General features: G+C 44.8%; 1 protein-coding gene across 1 annotated transcript in view; it reads right to left on the bottom strand.

The window, feature by feature from the left end:
• Window positions 1-17,042, bottom strand: part of fars2 (phenylalanyl-tRNA synthetase 2, mitochondrial) — a 148,012-nt gene that overhangs the window by 62,097 nt on the left and 68,873 nt on the right.

Below are 17,042 nucleotides of genomic sequence, written 5' to 3' on the forward strand. Positions count from 1 at the left end.
ATGTTCAATGAATCACAAGTCCAAGACACCAAATGAAAGATACAGATCTTGTGAATCCAGCCATCATTTCCGATTTTTTAAATGTTTTACAGGGAAGACACAATATGTATTTCTATTAGCTAACCACCATAGCAAAAGACACAACTTTTTTTTCCCACCATTTTTTTCCTGCATAGGTAGCCATCACTAATTCGACCAAATAAAGATATAAATAGTCACTACCAAGAAACAACTTCATCAGATGACAGTCTGATAACTATTTATTGTATAGCATATGTTTTGTTAGAAAATGTGCATATTTCAGGTATAAATCACAGTTCTACATTGCAGCTGCAATCTGAAATAGCGCCTGAAGCAGCCAGAATAATATACGAGACCAACGTCAAATATCTAAATACTCATCATAAAACATTTCTGAAAAATACACAGCGAACGCAAATGAAAGCCCAACATCTTGTGATATCCAGCCAATATTTCAGATTTTTTAAGTGTTTTACAGCGAAAACACAATATAGCATTATATTAGCTTACCACAATAGCCAGAAACACAAGCAATTTACCAGCAGCAAAGGTTAGCGATCGTAACAATCCAGCAAAAGATATATATTTTTTGACTAACCTTGATAATACTTCATCAGATGCAGTCCTGTAACATCATATTACACAATGCATATAGGTTTTGTTCGAAAATGTGCATATTTAGCAGCACAAATCGTGGTTATACAATGTGATTAGTAGCAACATTTCAGGCAATCTGGCCGGCGCCATCTTGGAGAGGCACCTAATTAATCAATAAATAATCATAAACTTGACAAAAAAATACAGGTTGGACAGCAAATGAAAGATATATTAGTTCTTAATGCAACCGCTGTGTTAGATTTTTATTAACGTTACTGCGACATACAGGGTGCGTTATAGCGATCACCCACCGAAATGAATGGAGGAATAATCATTTAAAAATTTTCCACAGAACAACGAATTAAATCATAAATAGTTCTTACTTTTTGATGAACTTCCATCAGAACTTGGGCAAGTTGTCCTTTGTCCAAAATAATCGTTGCTCGGTTGTAGATTGTCGCCTTCAACTTTGGAATTAGCTGTAAACATTAGCCATGTGGCGAGACGTGCCCAACTCACTATTGCGCAGCCAAAGAAATATTTCGAAAATCGCAATATACTCACATAAACTGAAATAACTTGGTTTAAAATAACTACGTTATGATGTTTCTAACACCTATATCGAATAAAATCAGAGCCGGAATATCTAAGGCTTAACGGGAGCTTTCTAGAACGCCATCCTGAGGTCTGCCTTGCGTCATGGCGAACGAAGGAAAGAGAGGACATCACGTTCCGAGCCTATTTATAAGGCCTCAGATCTGCCTAGCAACTCCATTCGAATTCTCACTATTTGCTGACATCCAGGGGAAGGCGTATGCAGTGCATCTCAACCAATAGAAGACAGGCAAATTAATAAACCGACTCAGAAAAGCCTGCATGATTTCAGACTTCTCACTTCCTCACAGGAAAATTGCTCCAACTCAAGTTCTGTTTAACTCACAGATATAATTCAAACGGTTTTAGAAACTAGAGAGTGTTTTCTATCCAATAGTAATAATAATATGCATATTGTACGAGCAAGAATTGAGTACGAGGCGTTAATTTGGGGACGATATTTTACAAAGTTGAAACAGCACCCCCTGTATGGACAAGAAGTTTTAAGGAAGTGCAGTGTCAGAGGCCTTTGACTGAGAGAACAACATTATCAATCAATCAATCAATTTTATTTTATATAGCCCTTCGTACATCAGCTAATATCTCGAAGTGCTGTACAGACCCCAGCCTAAAACCCCAAACAGCTAGTAATGCAGGTGTAGAAGCACGGTGGCTAGGAAAACTCCCTAGAAAGGCCAAAACCTAGGAAGAAACCTAGAGAGGAACCAGGCTATGAGGGGTGGCCAGTCCTCTTCTGGCTGTGCCGGGTGGAGATTATAACAGAACTATGCCAGAATGTTCAAAATTGTTCATAAGTGACAAGCATGGTCAAATAATAATCATGAATAATTTTCAGTTGGCTTTTCATAGCCGATCATCAAGAGTTGAAAAACAACAGGTCTGGGACAGGTGCCGGTTCCATAACCGCAGGCAGAACAGCTGAAACTGGAATAGCAGCAAGGCCAGGCGGACTGGGGACAGCAAGGAGTCACCACGGGCGGCAGTCCCGACGCATGGTCCTAGGGCCCAGGTCCTCCGAGAGAAAAAAGAGAGAAGGAGAAAATTAGGAGAGCCAAGATTTTCAAAATTTCCATAAATGCCAAGCATGGTCAAATAATAATCAGGAATAAATCTCAGTTGGCTTTTCATAGCCGATCATTAAGAGTTGAAAACAGCAGGTTGGGACAGGTAGGGGTTCCATAACCGCAGGCAGAACAGTTGAAACTGGAATAGCAGCAAGGCCAGGCGGACTGGGGACAGCAAGGAGTCACCACGGCCGGTAGTCCCGCCGTATGGTCCTAGGGCTCAGGTCCTCCGAGAGAAAGAAAGAGAGAAGGAGAAAATTAGAGAGAGCCAAGATTTTCAAAATGTCATAAATGACAAGCATGGTCAAATAATAATCAGGAATAAATCTCAGTTGGCTTTTCATAGCCGATCATTAAGAGTTGAAAACAGCAGGTCTGGGACAGGTAGGGGTTCCGTAACCACAGGCAGAACAGTTGAAACTGGAATAGCAGCAAGGCCAGGCGGACTGGGGACAGCAAGGTGTCATCATGCCCGGTAGTCCTGACGTATGGTCCTAGGGCTCAGGTTCTCAGGAGAGAAAGAGAGAACGAGAGAATAGAGAGAGCATTCTTAAATTCACACGGACACTGGAATAGAGACAGGAGAAGTACTCGCAGGTAACCAACTGACCCTAGCCCCCGACCAACTACTGCAGATAAGATACTGGAGGCTGAGACAGGAGGCGGTCAGGACACAAACTGTGGCCCCATCCGAAGAAACGCCCGGACAGGGCAAATATGAAGGATATAACCCCACTCACTTTGGCCAAGCACAGACACACACACACACACACACACACACACCAGAGGAGGCTGGTGGGAGGAGTTATAGGATGACAGGCTCATTGTAATGGCTGGAATGGAATGAAAGGAAATGGAGTCAAACATTAAACACATGAACACCACATGCTTGGCTCCGTTCCATTCCTTACATTCCAGCCATTACAACGAGTCCGTCCTCCTTTAACTCCTCCCACCAGCCTCCTCTGTGAGACACACACACACACACATCCCTCCATTCTCCCTGAGCGAGGGACGAGGGTTACAGGAAAATAACAACGCTGGAAAAGTCAATGTAGCATCAGCAAGCCTCAATCATGATGTGAGCTTATCCCAACCAGTCTCTGTACCTTTAATCTTCTTCCTGTCTGTCTCCTGCTTTCCCCTCATTTCTCAATCTATAGGTACAAATCAGAGGACGTGAGCAGAGTGGAGCTGGAGTGGAGCGAGGAGCGTAGTGTGGGTTATTTGGCTGGAGCATGTGTCTGTCGGCTCCGGTACCGCTCAGCCACAAACTGTTAGCCTACCCCACCACTAATGTGCAGAGACATTGATATGAATCGACCAAGAAATATGTCACAAAGCCTCTGTAATTGATAGCAAGACAACAAACGAGCCCATGCAGCAGCAATCGCAGACGTTTTAATTTCTAGATAGGCTATTGTTAACAAAAGAGGAGTCCAAGTTTGTAACAGTGCTAAAGTTGTCTATCAACTGTAAAATGTGAGCGCAAGAGAGCCAGTTAGGCCTACAACTGAAGTATCCGATCATCAATAGATTAGAGAAAAAGCTATTTGTTTTTTTAACACAGCGGCTGCAAATCATCAGGAAGGTCCTTTTTTAATAGCCTACGACATGTTGTTGAAATGTTGAAGCTTCTTACGATAGCCTACTTAAAAACCAAATGGCAGAGGTGGTACCACAGGTCCCAGAGGGGTGTGACAAAAAAATTTAATCCGGGGCCCGTAGTTGTTTCTAATTTGGTAACCTAACCAGGTAAAACGCCGGACCATACGGTATGATGTGATTCATCTGTTGTAAAAAGGTTTAATATGGGCTATGATGGGACCAGACTTTTTCTAATCAGGTCACATGGTTTTTAAAAAAACGAATTGAAAAACCCCTGGCCTTGGGGAGGATGAAAACCCTGTCAAACTGTAGCGACCTTGTACGTGTTCATATAAATTATATTTTAAAGAAGGACTAGGAGGATTTCCTATACACAGACTAAGTAATAAAACTCACAGGGCTGAGCTTGCTTTCTGCATGGTTTGTATTGTGTAGTCCTGCCCTATGCAATTGCAGGGTTAATTAAAAATTAACTCACAGTCTAGGTCAGCTATTATGTTTATTGATTCATTCCAGTTAATTATTTTGGATTGAAAAAGTCTAGGTAGCCTAATCAGCGCAAGTTTGAATATAAACCAAATTTGATCCCATTCACATTTTCTCACAATGTCACGCCCTGACCATAGAGAGCTTTTTATTCTCTATGTTGGTTAGGTGACTAGGGTGGGTGACTAGGGTGGGTCATCTAGGTGATTATATTTCTATGTTGGCCTGGTATGGTTCCCAATCAGAGGCAGCTGTTTATCGTTGTCTCTGATTGGGGATCATATTTAGGCAGCCATTTTCCCCTTTGTGCTTTGTGGGATCTTGTCTAGGTATAGTTGCCTGCGAGCTATACATTTAGCCTCACGTTTCGTTTTACGCTCTATTGTTTTTTCTTTGAGTTTCTCTTCCAATTAAAGAGGATGAAAACATACCATGCTGCATCTTGGTCCACTCATTATAACGATCGTGACACACATAGAAATGGGCTATAAATACACAATGATACCGCTTTGTTTACCCTGGCCAGAGGGCGTATAGTAGGCTAGACTATGCAGCTACTGTTGTTAGTAGCCTGCAGTTGATCAGACTGAAAAATAGTATAATATCCATGCTTTATAGCATGTCAGATCGCTAATGTTTAGGTGTATAGGCTGATCCATTTATGTAAGAGTTTTTGCTTATGTCTGTCGCGAGTGATGTGTTATAATGCTTGCTAAATAAATACTGGAGAAAAAGTGGAGGGTGCCTTGAGATTTGTGCACTGTGCTCGACCTGCGGCAGCCTGTGATTCCCGTGAATCTTATTGGTCAAGACATGCAAAGAGCCTGCAGCAGCACTCCGGTGTAAAGGACAGAGAGATTGTGCGTGAGATGACAAATCACAAGGCAAATCGGTCTATAAAAAAGCACTTTGCCCCTCTTTTTAACACTTTGAGTCGATATACTGTATTTTATTCAACTAAATGCCACACCTGATTGAAAAGTGATGTGGTACACGCTGCCTCACCACATGTTTCCCGGCGGCCCTGGAATGGAGTGAATTTGGAGGGAGATTTTTTTTCTTCTGTGAGCTTTGAGCTATTTTCTGCAGAGTGGGAAAGGATGTTGAGTGCCTGAGCAGTGTGCAAAGACCGCTCCCAAACGCTCAACTCCACTCACATACTCTGGTGTGAATGAGCTCCAACTCCTATACATCTTCAACATCATCTACTACTGTATCGTCCATTGTTTCCCACTCTCGCCATTTCGGTTGAAGGATCTACAATCATGCCTGACAAGGCCAATGAGATCCATGCCTCGCTGGCGGAGGCTCTGATTCATTCCTTCAATTATTCTGCTCTTCACCTCTGTGTGAACAGGAACAATTCAAGCTACTGAAACAAACAATTGAAATACGAGAATGTCTTACATTGCGCCAACAATACTGTCCCTTAGTGGTAGAGCGTGCTCACCCCCTGGACGTTGTGTGCTGAAGTTTGTATGGTTCTCTAAAGTTTTGTAATCATGAGCAATTAGTTATTCTTTGAATTGCTTGGCCTGGCTATAGCAATAAGTAATATGGCTAACACGACGAAGTCAAACAAGACGGGTTCGGGTTCGCAACCATGCCCCAATGAATAAAAAAAGACTTGCGTTTGTTGTCTTGTATGTCTCGGCGCATGCTCGGGCTGCCCTCAATTTGTGTGTGAGACTAGAGGAAGGCTGGCACTGTTCTCCTCCTAGTCCGTGGCGCAGGTTTTCTTTACAATCGTATCGCATTCTTCATGGGGCTTGGCGTTTCCGATAGTGGCATCCTCTCCCGGGTGCCCGTACCTTGGCTGAGTCTGAGTTGCGTGACGTGGAGTTGGTCGAGTCGAATGTATCCCGTGCGCTCTGTCAACGGTTACGGAAGGCTACTCGAAGAGATGGGTGACCAGGTTCTGTGGATATCCCCCTGCCGCCCATGTCTGCCTCAGTTAAGCACTGCTTGCCTCTCTTCCCAGAAGGGTCCGACCTCTGTGATCCGTTTCTACGTAGCCTGTCAAGACCATGGCTAGCTAACAAGCACTGCATAGCGTGCTAGCCGGGTTAACTAACTCGCCGAGGTGAGCAAGCTACTACTAGCTATTCCTGCCTGCCCATGGTGGAGTTGCTTGGGTAGCTCTCTTGTTTAGTATACGTAGTGTTAAAGTTGCTTAGTTATTCTTCATGGACCGTGCTGCACTCAAAGAGGCGAGCTAACCTAGCTTAGACTAAAGACCCTCCTGGCTATTTTATTTAACCTTTATTTAACTAGGCAAGTCAGTTAAGAACAGATTCTTATTTACAAAGACGGCCTGTTCCGGCCAAACCCGGACGCCGCCTTATGAGACTCCCAATCACGGCCAAATGTGATACAGCCTGGATTCGAACCAGGTACTATAGTGATACCTCTTGCACTGAGATGCAGTGCCTTAGACCGCTGCACCACGCAGGGAGCCCTAAAGTCGGCTAGCATGCATAACTTCTGGTGAATGAAGCTTACTGGCTTTCCCCCAGCGCTATGGCAACCCCATTCATATTTTCAATTCCTGGAGTTGGAGGTAGTAGAGAAAGGGTGGGCTTTACTTCCTCCAATGAGGAAGTAGCCCCCGAGCAGCTGCACCCCCACATTTTGTTACGGCAAACAGGGTGCTACATTGCCAGAACCCTCTGTGCCCATAAGGCTATACAGTCTCACGGAAGCACAACTTGTGTTGAAAGCTTGTCCATCTTTAATGCCCCTCTGGTACCCCGTGTTCCACGGTCTTCATCAATCTCCCCAGCGTGGGAGTAATAAGTTCCAGTGGCTCTCTGTTCACAATGGGGCACCCCTCCCCCATAGATGCCTCATTAATGGGATTCATTGGGGATTTCTGCCTAAAGCTCACTAGTCACTATGTGGTCTGTAGTGATACAGGTTATGGGCCTTGTAGGCAAATGGTGGTTGGTAGCGGCTTCAAGGGAACAAGCAGGATTGGATACGACCGTGCTATTATCAAGTCAAATCTAATTTTATTTGTCACATACACATGGTTAGCAGATGTTAATGCGAGTGTAGCGCAATGCATGTGCTTCTAGTTCCAACCATGCAGTAATATCCAACAAGTAATCTAACCTATCAATTTCACAACAACTACCTTATACACGCTATTGTAAAGGAATGAATAAGAATATGTACATAAAAATATAATATATATAGTAGATGGTATAGAGTACAGTACATACATATGAGATGAGTAATGTAGGGTATGTAAACATTATATAAAGTGGCATTGTTTAAAGTGGCTAGTGATCCATTTATTACATCAAGATGGAAAGATGCAGTAGATGGTATAGAGTACAGTATATACATATGAGATGAGTAATGTAGGTTATGTAAACATTATATAAAGTGGCATTGTTTAAAGTGGCTAGTGATAGATTTATTACATCAATTTTTCAATTATTAAAGTGGCTAGAGTTTAGTCAGTATGTTGGCAGCAGCCACTCAATGTTAGTGATGGCTGTTTAACAGTCTGATGACCTTGAGATAGAAGCTGTTTTTCAGTCTCTCGGCCCCCGCTTTGATGTACCTGTACTGACCTCGCCTTCTGGATGATAGCGGGGTGAACAGGCAGTGGCTCGGGTGGTTGTTGTCCTTGATGATCTTTTTGGCCTTCCTGTGACATCGGGTGGTGTAGGTGTCCTGGAGGGCAGGTATTTTGCTCCTGGTGATGCGTTGTGCAGACCTCACTACTCTCTGGAGAGCCTTACGGTTATGGTTGGAGCAGTTACCGTACCAGGCGGTGATACAGCCTGACAGGATGCTCTCGATTGTGCATCTGTAAAAGTTTGTGAATGTTTTTGGTGACAAGCCGAATTTCTTCAGCCACCTGAGGTTGAAGAGGCGCTGCTGCGCCTTCTTCACCACACTGTCTGTGTGGGTGGACCATTTCAGTTTGTCCTTGGTGTGTACGCCGAGGAACTTAAAACTTTACACCTTCTCCATTACTGTCCCGTTGATGTGGATAGGGGGCTGTTCCCTCTGCTGTTTCCTGAAGTCCACGATCATCTCCTTTGTTTTGTTGACATTGAGTGTGAGGTTATTTTCCTGACACCACACTCTGAGGGCCCTCAACTCCTCCCTGTAGGCCGTCTCATCGTTATTGGTAATCAAGCCTACCACTGTAGTGTCATCAGCAAACTTGATGATTGAGTTGGAGGCGTGCATGGCCACGCAGTCGTGGGTGAACAGGGAGTACAGGAGAGGGCTGAGAACGCACCCTTGTGGGGCCCCAGTGTTGAGGATCAGCAGGGTGGAGATGTTGTTACCTACCCTCACCAATTCGTGGCGGCCCGTCAGGAAGTCCAGGACCCAGTTGCACAGGGCGGGGTCGAGACCCAGGGACTCGAGCTTAATGACAAGTTTGGAGGGTACTATGGTGTTAAATGCTGAGCTGTAGTCGATGAACAGCATTCTTACATAGGTATTCCTCTTGTCCAGATGGGTTAGGGCAGTGTGCAGTGTGATTGCGATTGCGTCGCCTGTGAACCTATTGGGGCGGTAAGCAAATTGGAGTGGGTCTAGGGTGGCAGATAGGGTGGAGATGATATGGTCCTTGACTAGTCTCTCAAAGCACTTCATGATGACGGAAGGGAGCGCTATGGGGCGGTAGTCATTAAGCTCAGTTACCTTAGCTTTCTTGGGAACAGGAACAATGGTGGCCCTCTTGAAGCATGTGGGAACAGCAGACTGGGATAAGGCTTAATTGAATATGTCCGTAAACACACCAGCCAGCTGGTCTGCGCATGCTCTGAGGACGCGGCTGGGGATGCCGTCTGGGCCTGCACCCTTGCGAGGGTTAACACGTTTTACTCACGTTGGCTGCAGTGAAGGAGAGCCCGCAGGTTTTGGTAGCGGGCCATGTCAGTGGCACTGTATTGTCCTCAAAGCGAGCAAAGAAGTTGTTAGGTCTGTCTGGGAGCAAGACATCGTGATCCGCGACGGGGCAGGTTTTTCTTTTGTAGTCCAGGATTGACTCTAGACCCTGGCACATACCTCTCGTGTCTGAGCCGTTGAATTGCGACTCTACTTTGTCTCTATACTGACGCTTAGCTTGTTTGATTGCCTTGCGGAGGGAATAGCTACACAGTTTGTATTCGGTCATGTTTCCGGTCACCTTGCCTTGATTAAAAGCAGTGGTTTGCGTTTTCAGTTTTGCACGAATTCTGTCATCAATCCACGGTTTCTGGTTGGGGAATGTTTTAATAGACGCTGTGGGTACAACATCACCGATGCATTTGCTAATAAACTCGCTCACCGAATCAGCGTATTCATCAATGTTGTTGTTCGACGCTATGCGGAACATATCCCAGTCCACGTGATCGAAGCAATCTTGAAGCGTGGATTCCGATTGGTCTGACCAGCGTTGAACAGACCTGAGCGCGGGTGCTTCCTGTTTTACTTTCTGTCTATAGGCTGGGAGCAACAAAATGGAGTCGTGGTCAGCTTTTCCGAAAGGAGGGAGGGGGAGGGCCTTATATGCGTCGCGGAAGTTAGAATAACAATGATCCAGGGTTTTTCCAGTCCGGGTCGTGCAATCAATATGCTGATAGAATTTAGGGAGCCTTGTTATCAGATTAGCCTTGTTAAAATCCCCAGCTACAATAAATGCAGCCTCCGGATATGTGGTTTCCAGTTTACATAGAGTCGAATGAAGTTCTTTCAGGGCCGTCGATGTGTCTGCTTGGGGGGGAATATACACGACTGTGATTATGATCGAAGAGAATTCTCTTGGTAGATAATGCGGTCGGCTTTCTAAGTCAGGTGAACAAAAGGACTTGAGTTCCTGTATGTTGTTTTGATCATACCACGTCTTCGTTAATCATAAGGCATACACCCCCGCCCTTCTTCTTACCAGAGAGATGCTTGTTTCTGTTGGCGCGATGGGTGAAGAAACCAGGTGGCTGTACCGACTCCGATAGCGTGTCTCGAGTGAGCCATGTTTCCGTGAAACAAAGAAAGTTACAGTCTCTGATGTCTCTCTGGAAGGCAACCCTTGCTCGAATTTCGTCTACCTTGTTGTCAAGAGACTGGGAATTGGCAAGTAGTATGCTCGATGGCAGTGCGCGATGTGCCTGTCTACGGAGCCTGTCCAGAATACCGCTCCGTCTGCCCCTTCTGCGGCGCCATTGTTTTGGGTCGCCGGCTGGGATCCGATCCATTGTCCTGGGTGGTGGGCCAAACAGAGGATCCGCTTCAGGAAAGTCGTATTCCTGGTCGTAATGTTGGTGAGTTGACGTTGCTCTTATATCCAATAGTTCCTCCCGACTGTATGTAATAAAACCTAAGATTTCTTGGGGTAACAATGTAAGAAATAACACAAAAAAACGAAATACTGCATAGTTTCCTAGGAACGCGAAGCGAGGCGGCCATCTCTTCTCTTTATTTGCAATCTCGCTGCTTCATATGAACCCCGAAATTAGCTGTCTTTCTGCTGCTGAGTGCTTTTGATTCCTTGGAATTAGATTAGATTAAGAATCACCCTGTCAATTACCACAGAAGGGGTCCGTTTTTTCATAGCTGTCTGTCCCATTCCCAGCTAGGTTACAAGGCGATTTGTCGCCAGTAGGCTACCCATGACTGGTCGGTAGGATAAACTCCATGATAAAGTTTTTTTCCCTTAGGTCTATTTTTTATGGGTGTGGTGCAGCGCTGGGTGCCAGCCGGTTACTGGAACGCTTCTTAACACCTAAACCGAGTGAGGCTCGTTGTGATAACAGTACCCCCATGTGGCACTGCCAATCGGGGTACGTCACTGATCGCCAGAGTGGGCTGGACTTTAGCCAAACCTTGGCACATAAACACAGTTTCCACAATGTTCACGGGTGTCAAAAGCGTTGTGCATGTGATTTCGATAAAAAGTATCCCTTCTCCATGTTCAGACACACAGTTGTCAAGAGTGGTGGGAATGGAAAAATAACCAAATCTCTCCCAGTCCACAAGGTGGTGTCCCACCCCTTCAGATAACACTTCACGGTAGGCTCGCTGTCTGCTCCGACCAATGGCGTGCATGCTCAGTGTCAACCTGGATCATGCGAACAGTGACATCAGGGTATAGACGATTTTGTTGTGCGGTCCCACGCTTCTGCAGCGTCATCACATCAACTGTTCCCGAGGCCTCTCCTCCCATCTCCAGAAGCAAGCAATCCGAGTGGTTCCTATGTCGAAGATCCAGGATGGCTGGTACAGCTGGTATTTCCTGGTTCCGAAAAGGGACGGGACTTTGTGTCCCATTCTAGTTCTAGTGCCCTCAGTAAGCACCTAAGAGTCTACAAACTCGGAATGCTCATCAGCCGCCAGCAATTTCAGCCGATTGGCTGGTGAAGAGTGGGCAAGCAGTGTTACACACATCCATGCTACTGTCCCATATTCTATCTCAAGGTTTCATAAGAAACCATAAAAAGAGCTGTCTGACTCCATCTCAGCGCATTCCGTTTCTGGGTCTTGAGCTAGACTCACTCGCGTATCACGCTTTTCTATCCCCACGGAGGCTGTCCGAGTTCCGGCTTGTCAAATGTAGGCTTGGCACCACAGTGTGTTTTCGGCAATGCAAATGCCTACTGGGGATGATGGCTTCTGTGATGGAAGTGGTTCCCTTGGGGCTATTGTTGATGCAGCCCTTCAAGCGCTGAGTGCTAGCCACACCTGGATGCATTTCGCAGCCTAAGACACTCACTTCGGGTCTGTCAGGCATTTGAACCATGGCCCAGTGGTGGGACCCTCTGCTATTGTCAGGGAGCTCACATGGGCTGAGTTGTATCCCGCAAGATGATCACGACAGACACATCGCCCCTGCTTTTGTCGGGCTGGCTTGTGCTGGACAGAACCGACAATATGTGAGTGGTGGCGTGCATCAACAGATGGGGAGAGACTCTGGAGCACGGGAGGGTTGGAGTATGAGTCCAAATCTAAGTATGTGAAACGGAGCACGAAGGGCACTTCTCAAATGCATACTCTGTTTATACATATGTGACCAACCGCCTTGATTCGGTCTTATGTAGCAAAATTTGAAATTGTGTTTTTTGGATAAATTGGATGAAAGTAGAGACATACACTGCTGTTGAGTCATACACTGCTGTTGAGTCATACACTGCTGTTGAGGAACAATGGGGAAGTATTTCTGATTTGAAAGTTGATAAACTTATAACCCCCCTTTTGAGAAAATGGCCAGTAAACCTTCTGGAGAGCTCTTCTCTGTCTACACCCATTCAGCATCGCTCACACCTTAACACACCTTAAGCCTTAACCCCACCCAGCCTTAGCCCCACCCCACCCAAGGATTCACATGTGAGGCCATGTGGTAAACACACGCTATATCAAATAAATCTGTTTATTTGTCACATGCACAGGATACAGAAGGTGTAAATGATACAGTGAAGTGATTACTTGCATAGTCTCATGGAAATTCAGTACTGAGAGAGATTTGGTAATTTCTTCAAACAATCATCTTTATTTAATATCGATTAATTATTGCAATAATGAGGCTGGTCGACCCCCTACCCAGAGTGTTGGATCGAGTAACGTAACCTTTACACAAATGCAGAGTACTATATATAGCTGACACTAACAATGCTCAGTCATGCCCTCTCATGCAGACCAAGGAGCATCATAGGCCACTCTGGGTTCATCCTGTTGTTATCTGCACGTGGGTTGATGTCTTAACCCCACCCTGGCTTAGTTTCCCAGATGCAAGGATGATTTAGTGACAATGAGGAATTGTTCTAAACTCCTCCTGGCTATCTCTATCTCGGTTACACCCACCACATCTTGTCTATGTAATGCAATCTTAAACTAATTTGTCAGCTCAAGCCATCTCTAATGATGGCTTGAGCCCAGTTCAGTTGCAGGGAACTAGAGTGGAGACCATAAAAACACAGACACTAACAGGACAGAAATATCCCCCTATTTGTTAAGTATTAATTGCTAACTATTAATATCAAACAAATCAGGTATGTGTAAAAAAAAATGTTTTTTAAATATCCAGATAAAAACATTTTATAAATATTTTATCATTATTAGATTATGCTTACCTGACACACTTGCCTAAATTGATGGGTCATGTGAAGGAAATGTTATAACCACCCCCCAGCCACATCTACAGTGCCTTTGGAAAGTATTCAAACCCCTGGACTTTTTCCACATTTTGTTACGTTACAGCCTTATTCTAAAATGGATTAAAAAATATATATTTCTCAGCAATCTACACACAATATCCCATAATGACAAAGTGAAAACAGGTTTCTATATTTTGGCAAATTTACTAAATATAAAAACAGAAATACACTACCGTTCACAAGTTTGGGGTAACTTAGAAATGTCCTTGTTTTTGAAATATATATATATTTTTGTCCATTAAAATAACATCAAATTGATCAGAAATACAGTGTAGACATTTTTTTTAATTTTTTTTTTGTATATTTTTTTTATCCCCTTTTCTCCCCAATTTTCGTGGTATCCAATCGCTAGTAATTACTATCTTGTCTCATTGCTACAACTCCCGTACGGGCTCGGGAGAGACGAAGGTCGAAAGTCATGCGTCCTCCGAAGCACAACCCAACCAAGCCGCACTGCTTCTTAACACAGCGCGCATCCAACCCGGAAGCCAGCCGCACCAATGTGTCGGAGGAAACACCGTGCACCCGCCCCCCTCGGTTAGCGCGCACTGCGCCCGGCCCGCCACAGGAGTCGCTGGAGCGCGATGAGACAAGGATATCCCTACCGGCCAAACCCTCCCTAACCCGGACGACGCTAAGCCAATTGTGCGTCGCCCCACGGACCTCCCGGTCGCGGCCGGCTGCGACAGAGCCTGGGCGCGAACCCAGACTCTGGTGGCGCAGCATAGCACTGCGATGCAGTGCTCTAGACCACTGCGCCACCCGGGAGGCCCCTAGTGTAGACATTGTTAATGTTGTAAATGACTTTTGTTGCTGGAAACTGCATATTTTTTATGGAATATCTACACAGGCGTACAGAGGCCCATTATCAGCAACCATCACTCCTGTGTTCCAATGGCACATTGTGTAAACTAATCCGAGAAATTGCCAAGAAACTGAAGATCTCGTACAACGCTGTGTACTACTCCCTTCACAGAACAGCACAAACTGTCTCTAACCAGAATAGAGAGAGGAGTGGGAGGCCTCGGTGCACAACTGAGCAAGAGGACAAGTACATTAGGGTGTCTAGTTTGAGATACAGACGCCGTCTGCCGTGAAGTGTTACGTGGCTAAACCAACTAGTCTCGTATTTAAAAAAATATATTCGTATTTATGGATGGAATTCAAGTTTGTTATTAAGGCACCTGAAAGTGTAATTAATATGTTCCAGAAGGCATTCCTGCCAAAAAAAAACGCATTTAGATCTTTTAAAACATATTTATGTTCAAATGCCACTCCTGTGAAGCAGTGACGTGCGACATACGCCTACTTTCCTGAAACGAGTCACATATTTTGAAGTACTCATTGATGCAACCACATAAAAACGCTACATTTACAGCTACAGCTACATTTCTTGAAATAAATGGAAGCCATTATTTGAGCTGAAGGTTGTGAAAATACACTCCGACTTCGAAATAAAATGTTGCCTATTCACATATGTTGCCTTACTACACATTTTCTTACACATCTTGATACGTTAAGAAATACATGCTGTGTTAATTTTGGCATGTTTACCTGCCTACGTACCGTAGATCGCAAGCCCATAGTAAGTCAATAGGGCTAACTGGCTAGCTACTGTTAGCTAGCCAGAAAAAAAGAAAAAAAGAAGGGAACATGGCCGCAGGCCCTTAGCTTTTGAGCATTTTTCCATTTCGCCTCCTCCTTTTGCTTCTGAAGCGCAACAGAGGTTACACTGTGTCCGGTGCGAGCTTTATGAATATACATTGAACGGACCCGGGATATCCAGTTATGTGACCAGCTTTTTGTCCGTTTTGATAATTCAGCTTGCAGCAGGGCACTCTCTGCTACGGTGAGTTGGGCATCACCAGACACTTTTGTGAGGTTTTATTGCTTGAATGTCACTGATCCCAGTGTGCTTACAGCTGAGACAAGGGAAAGTCACTAGGCAGTGCGCTGTGTGTGCAATACTCACTGATGCATCTGGCAGGGTCAGGTCTGGTTGTTCTGCCATGGGCTGTTTCCTTTAGTATCCATTGGGGTCAGCTTGGGGTGTGATTTCCCCATAGTATGTTGTACTGAAGTTGACTGACTGAAAGGGAACGTAACGTTATGAATATAACTCCTGTTCCATGAAGGAGGGAAACGAGGTACAACACCTGTTTGGCCCCGTCTCCCTCCTTCAGGGAACAGTGGTTATAGTCATAACGTTACATTTGTATACTCCCCCATGTGTATGGGGAGAAAGTGTGTGTGGTGTGAGAAAGTGGGTTGAATTAATCTCCTTTTCCTGTCCATCATCCTCTTCTCCATTTCTTCCTCCACTTCCACACATTAGCAGTGACCTCCCTCTCTCCCCCTCCCTAACCTCCCTTCTCCTGTCACTCCCTCTTCTTTCCTCTCCTCCCTTCCCCTCGCCCTTCCTCTTCTCTCCTGTTATAGGCGTGTCACTCATGCTGTGATTGACGGTTCTGACTTAGAATATGTGGACAACTACAAATACCTAGGTGTCTGGTTAGACTGTAAACTCTCCTTCCAGACTCACATCAAACATCTCCAATCCAAAGTCAAATCTAGAATTGGCTTCCTATTCCGCAACAAAGCATCCTTTACTCATGCTGCCAAACATACCCTTGTAAAACTGACCATCCTACCAATCCTCGACTTCGGTGATGTCATTTACAAAATAGCCTCCAAAACCCTACTCAATAAATTGGATGCAGTCTATCACAGTGCCATCCGTTTGTCACCAAAGCCCCATATACTACCCACCACTGCGACTGTACACTCCGTTGGCTGGCCCTCGCTTCATACTCGTCGCCAAACCCACTGGTTCCAGGTCATCTACAAGACCCTGCTAGGTAAAGTCCCCCTTATCTCTGCTCGCTGGTCACCATAGCAGCACCTATCTGTAGCACGCGCTCCAGCAGGTATATCTCTCTAGTCACCCCCAAAACCAATTCTTCCTTTGGACGCCTCTCCTTCCAGTTCTCTGCTGCCAATGACTGGAACGAACTACAAAAATCTCTGAAATTGGAAACACCTATCTCCCTCACTAGCTTTAAGCACCAGCTGTCAGAGCAGCTCATAGATTACTGCACCTGTACATAACCCATCTACAATTTAGCCCAAAACAACTACCTCTTTACCTACTGTATTTATTTTATTAATTTATTTTGCTCCTTTGACCCCATTATTTTCTGTCTCTACTTTGCACTTTCTTCCGCTGCAAACCAACCATTCCAGGGTTTTTTTTAGTTTTATTTTACTTGCTGTGTTGTATTCACTTCACCTCCATGGCCTTTCATATTTTTATTTATTTATTTTATTTATTTATACATATATTTGTTTGCCTTCACCTCCCTTATCTCACCTCACTTGCTCACATTGTATATAGACTTATTTTTTTTTTCACTGTATTATTGACTATATGTTTGTTTTACTCCATGTGTAACTATGTGTTGTTGTATGTGTCGAACTGCTTTGCTTTATCTTGGCC

Source organism: Salvelinus sp. IW2-2015, linkage group LG27, assembly GCF_002910315.2.
Source record: "Salvelinus sp. IW2-2015 linkage group LG27, ASM291031v2, whole genome shotgun sequence".
NCBI classification, from domain to species: domain Eukaryota; kingdom Metazoa; phylum Chordata; class Actinopteri; order Salmoniformes; family Salmonidae; genus Salvelinus; species Salvelinus sp. IW2-2015.